Raw genomic sequence first — 6,000 nt, 5'->3', positions numbered from 1 at the left:
TTTGCCGAGGCAGGGTGAGACCTGCATGCCTGTTTTCTTCGATTTCTCTGAAATTACAGGGTTCTGCACACAATGCTCACATTTCTCGCGTTCAGCTTGCTTGTTACTTTCATATAACAGCAGAAATTACAAGAGAACAACGCAAAAAACTGAGAACGAAAGGGCGAAAGTCGCGACTTTTTGCATTGAAATACACAGCAGACACCCGACTTCCGGGACAAGCGGTCCAACTTCCGGTGGCTTCACTCGCGCTCGTCTCGGAAAGCGGGAATGCGGCATCCAGCCACCTAGTGGAGATCAGTGTCTTTAACGTGCACTGACATCGCAGAGAACACGGGCACCTTCTTCGTACCCGGTTACTATAATAATAATTTTGTTAATAACTAAGGCGGAAGCCTTTAATGCCTCATCGTTGTAAGCAGGAGTTTTCTACAGAATTGTCACGTTTTTCAATTGGTCGAAATGGTCGTGACGTCACAGTGCGCGAATTTTAAAAGGGGCCAATTGCACTTTGGCTAGTAACCATGCAACCAATTAAAGGGATGGTATAGTGATGTTCCAAGTAAGTGGAACTGAGTTTATTTAACCAATTAGCCTAATTAAACAGATAAATAAATAAAACAGAGTAGGAAATTGGTCGAGTTAGGGAATCAAACCAGGGTCTCCGGAGTGAGACGAGCACGCTAACCACTCGGCCATGCCAGCTCGATGGTTTGGAATGATTAAAGGCGCGTCTAGTGAATACGGTGTCTGCGTTCACTCCCATCTTCCTCCCTTCCCGTTACGCCGAGGTTCAGGTGTCCACCGAGATATGAAAGACAGATGCATTTCCTCAAAAACCAATTTACCGACCAGCAAGACGTAGAGCCCAACGGGCGACGGCGTTCTGTGGACTCCCTGGCAGCTGAACCGCGCCGTAAGGGGAGAAAGTTGGGAGTGAAAGAGGTAAAAGAGAAAGAGGTGCCGTGGTGGTGGTCTCCGGAATAATTTTGACCACCTGGAGATCTTCAACGTGCAATGACATCGCACAGCAATAACATGCGCCTTATCGTTTCACCTGCATCGAAACGAGAACCCGAGTACTCAACACTTTCGATTTAAAAACAACGCTAATGCTGGTCCTAGCAGATTTACCCGACTTGCGTAGCATAACGTGAACGTAATCTTTTTTTGGCGCGGTTTTAGTACGACGGTCGAGTGAGAGTACGATGTAAAGGCATTTCATGGTCTAAAAAACAAAGGGCTAAAGGCACAAGGAGGGTTCAAACGTTATGATCAACGTAGGAAAAATGAAGGCGGCCTGTTCATAGCGCACGAAGCAGCGCACCATTTGGTTCACAACGAGCAGCTGCATTTTATTTTTGAGGCGGACCTGTGCGCTGATTCAACGAATAGTATAAAGTCCCACAAAGGCGCAGAAAATTTGATTTCGTCTGGGACACCTTCGCAGCTACCAAATAATCCGACATATACAACCAATAGACACCTCCATGTCTGTGTTTTCACCTACGGGGTCGGTCGGTATATAGTTGGTTCCGAAAATTTTCTACCGACATCAGGCGGCCGAATCAAAACCCCTTCGCAGGAGTATGCATGCACGCGTCCAAAGCGTGACCAAGGGCGGTGCGGCTGCAGTCATAGCTCCTTCAGGGAGTCCCTGCAGCGCTTGGCCGGCGGCTCAGCATGCTGGCTGGCCAACGTCAGCAGCGCCTCTTCCACTAGGTCGGTGCGGCGCTCGCGGACGGCCTTCCAGCCGCTCGTCTCCATCACGTGGCCGATGTGCGCGCACACGAACTCAAGGGCGCCCCTGCGCAGCTCGCGGGCGCTGTGCGAGTCGGCGAGCAGCAGCGTATCCGCGGCTGAGCCCACGGTCAGTCGCGAGAGGAGCGCCACCTCGCAGGCGGCCTTGAGCCGCTCTAACTGGTACTTGTCGGCAGCCACGAAGAGTGGCCAAGGCTTCTCGATGCTGTCGGGAAGGCGTCCCGTGTACAAGAACCGGAGCAGAGAGGCGAACACGTCGTGTTCGACGTCCTCCACGACCACTTCTCCGAGGGCTTGCTCCTGCATCGGGTGCGCGAACATTGCCCGGAAAACGGGAGAGCGTGCCGCCAGGATGCTTCTGTGGGCACCGAAGATGCGTCCGTCCACCCGAAGCGTCACGTCACTGTTGTAGTTGCTGTCCAGAAGCCAGCCCAGGTCCTCCGAGAGTTGGCAGTCGGGAATCGCGGCCGTCCCGCTCATCGGCCCAGCGACGACGGTGGAACTCTCCAGGGCGTTGAGTTCACACTTGATCGTCAGGGTGTCGGCTGGCAGGAGATCGTCGGCGTCCAGCTTGAGGGATGCTCTGCTGATGAATTTTGCGAAGCCCCATCCGTCACCCTTGCGCGAGAAAAGGCGCGTCCTGGTCTGCTTCGCGTTGACTTCCTCCTTTTTCGCGTCGATGATGGAAAATGTCGCTTTCGCGCACACTCGTCTGCCGTTGCAGGACACCAAAAAGAGGGACAAGAAGTCCCTGCAGCTCTCGCTGCCGCCCCTCGGGTACAGTTTGAGGCGCCAGGCCACATTTTTCCTCTCTCCTGCTGCGAATGTGGAACTCAGCAGCGCTTCAGCGGTGTTCTGCCGGGAGAGGCTGAAATTCGTTACCGTCCACAGGAAGGACATCCTGACAATCCTCTGGTCGGTGAGACAGGCCCTGCCCTGTGTGGGCGCAGCGACGGCCCCTTCCTGAATCGGTGGCGGTTGCTCCAAGTCGCCCGACTCCATGTCCGGCAGGAGGACCTTCCGGATGGTGCGCAGCCCGGTGAGCAAGTGGCCGCCTGCATCGGCGTAAGCACAGGAAGAAGCAGCTCGGCGCCCTTCTTCACGGAACCACGGCGGCCGTCGGCCCTGCCAGCGTCTTCTTCCTTCACCCTCCGTACAGGTGAAGCCGCTGATGCCTTTTGGCACAGAGCGACTGATAAATGTCGTGTGGGAAACTCTAAAAAAAAAAAAACTCAGAACATTTTTGTGCACTCTCGTCTCCGAGAAAACTACTTGCGCGAAAATAGACATATATTTCCCGTAAACGACATACATTCGATTAAGGGGATGTTTCAGGATACAAATTAAGGACAAAGAAAGCGAAAAACTCATACGACATGCACAGCGCGCATATTCCAACTGATTTATTTGTCAGAACGCAGTAAAATTTAAACAAGTAAGATCTGCTGTTCCAAAAAGTGGCGTAATATCTAAGAATAAAGCGTGCACTTGTTCTGTTGGTGTCAAGACAATACCGAACGCTCCCGAATGCATAACTTTTGCCTCTTTTTAGCTGAATGAATGAATGAATGAATCCTTTATTGCAAGGGAAGTGTCGCTCTCGGCCGCTGTTGGAAACTAGGAGGGATAGTGGTGTAGGTGCAGAGGAAATTTCTGGACGGTCGTTTGCGTAGCCTTCAGAGCTGCACGTCGTAAGTCAGTCGACCTCTCCTGCACTACTGGAAGCAGGCCGCTCTGCCTACCGCACGCCGCAATGGCATTTTGTGCTGCGGTGCTTCATTATATTTGGCCTGCTAGGGTGGCCATATAGTCATGGGGTATATGCGGTGTCTGCCCCGCGAGAAAGATGAACAAGTACATATGAAATGTTGTAGATCTCTTATAAAGCGTTCTTGGCAGTGCGAGTATCTGTTTAGCATAGGTGTTTCGTGTTTGGCAAGAAACCACATGTGAAATATGTATGGGATGTGCTCTGCATTTGGAATAACTTTTTTTTAAGATCATCTCTAGTTGATCGAGCAGAGCACTTACTTATGCACTACGTTCGCATCAAAATAAAAGCAGCAGCAGGCGTCAGTTATCAAAAGAAACGCTATAATTGGTGCTTGACAATATGGCAGAGCTAGCTGAGAATAAAAAAAGAAGCGGTCCGAAGTTGCGCACTGTACATGTGTTAATGATTGCATTTTTCTAGCCGGCTTCTTCGCGCATACGTATTTTGAAGAATGAGCGAACCGGCGAAAGTATTTCCTGAATGTTCCCATGTAAAATGTGAGCCGTACAATGAAATCAGTAAAAGGGACAGTCTACCGACTTTCATCAACCATTTTTTTTTTGTGGGAGTTGAAATTTTCTTGCCGAAATAAACCCATACCTGTCTTTTGGGCTGAAGAACATGACCGAACAATTTAAAAACTATTTAAGTGCACGGGCAATTATGGTGGCCGTTCACCGCATTTAGCCGTTGTGTGTTTGATTGTTTGTTTGTTTGTTTGTTCATCAGAACACCGAGAGTTTCGGCTCGACCGGGCGGCGACGGCTACCTCCGCCGACCACCAAGCCTAACAACAAAATTAGAGCTGTTTACTGGCAAAGCGAATGGATAGCGCCACTGCACTTGTGCTCTAGGGCTCGATATCGACCAGAATCGACGTTCAACCAGTACTGACCATGCCCAACACGATGATGACCTCTAAATTAGTCACGGGCCACCCCAAAAATTTGACCTTGGCAAATTGGCACCAAAATCGACGTCCAACCATAATTGACCATGCCCAACACGATGGAGTCCTCCAAATTTGGTCCTGGTTATTTTTATAATTGGCCCATACTACCCCCTAAATTTGACCTTGGCCGAATTGTATAAAAAAACCAGTGCTTTCGCACTTAAAGCTGTCTGAGAAAGTTAAAACTTTGACATTACGAGGTCTGTTAGAAAAGTATCCGACCTTTTGCCGAAGAAAAAAAACTGGCATAACTGTAGCGTTGGAAACCTAACAACCTTCAAAGTAGTCTTCTTGGGACTCCACATACTTCTCCCAGCGGTGCTGCCATTGTTGGAAGTATTCCGAAAAGGCCCCTTTCGGAATGTAGTTTAGCTCAGCTGTCGTTGCAGCCATAATGTTCTTCCTTGTCTGAAATCGCGCTCTTTTCAATGGCCTCTTGATTTTGGGAAACATCCAGAAGTCACAGGAGGCCATATCAGGAGAGTAAGGAGTCTGCTGAACTACAGCAGTCTGGTTTTTCGCGAAAAAAGTGTGAATTTAGTGTGAGGAATGTGCAGGAGCATTGTCGTGATTGATGCGCCACTTTCCTGTTGACCTCAACTCCGGTCTCTTGCGCTGCACAGCACCACGCAGGCGACGGAGGAAATCCCTGTAGTACTCTTTGGTCATTGTTTGACCCTGTGGGGTGCGTACGCGTGGTGTACCACACAGAGGGAGTCAAAGAAAGCAGCCAGCATGACTTTCACATTGCTGCGCACTTGGCGGGCCTTCTTTGGTCTTGGTGAAGTGGAATGCTTCCATTGTGACGACTGGGATTTTGTTTCCGGGTCGTACCTGTACACTCAAGACTCGTCACCAGCGATTATGGTGTTGATGAAGTCGGGGTCACTGTTTGTGGAATCCAGCATATCCTGTGAGACTTCAACATGAAGCTGCTTTTGCTACACCGTGAGCAGCTTCGGCACGAATTTCGCCGCATCTCTCTCCATCGCCAAATCTTCGGTGATAATGGAATGGGCAGAAAAATTGGTGATGCCCGCCTCTTCCGCAATTTCTCGGATAGTCACACGACGGTCCCGCATCCCCAGAGCGTTCACTTCGGAAATGACCTGGTCATTTCGGCATGTTGATGGCCGACCGGAGCGTGGCTCTCTCTGCGCCGATGTGCGGCCGTCTTTAAACCAATTGTACCACTGCTTAATCTGTGTGCTGCTCATAGCATCGTCACCGAAAGCCGTCTGAATATTCCGAATGGTTTCCACTTGGCTGTCGCCAAGTTTCTGGAAAAATTTGATGCAGTAGCGCTGCTCCTGTCGCTCCGCCATTTTCCTTGGAATAAAAAAACGACGAGAGCACTGCGCACTGCCTCACTCAAACGCTGCGTGCCAGTGACTGACGCTATCGTAAGGCGGGAAAAAATTTGTGCATGCGCACGAAGGTTCAAGGTAGGCTGGTGCAAGCGTGCTTGTTTCAAATCCATGAGGTGTTCGCAAAAAAAAATAAAGTCGGATAC

The 6,000-nt window shown here is 50.2% G+C and overlaps 1 pseudogene; it reads right to left on the bottom strand.

Moving 5' to 3' along the window:
* Nucleotides 1-1,635: 1,635 nt before the first annotated feature.
* Nucleotides 1,636-2,763, bottom strand: LOC149339743 (protein roadkill pseudogene; annotated as a pseudogene).
* Between the last annotated feature and the right edge of the window lie 3,237 nt (nucleotides 2,764-6,000).

The sequence above is a fragment of the Amblyomma mixtum genome, chromosome 6 (genome assembly GCF_055824585.1).
Source record: "Amblyomma mixtum isolate Tamu chromosome 6, ASM5582458v1, whole genome shotgun sequence".
NCBI lineage: Eukaryota > Metazoa > Arthropoda > Arachnida > Ixodida > Ixodidae > Amblyomma > Amblyomma mixtum.
Note: the sequence above shows the minus strand (reverse complement) of the source record. Positions and strands in the feature narration are given on the sequence as shown.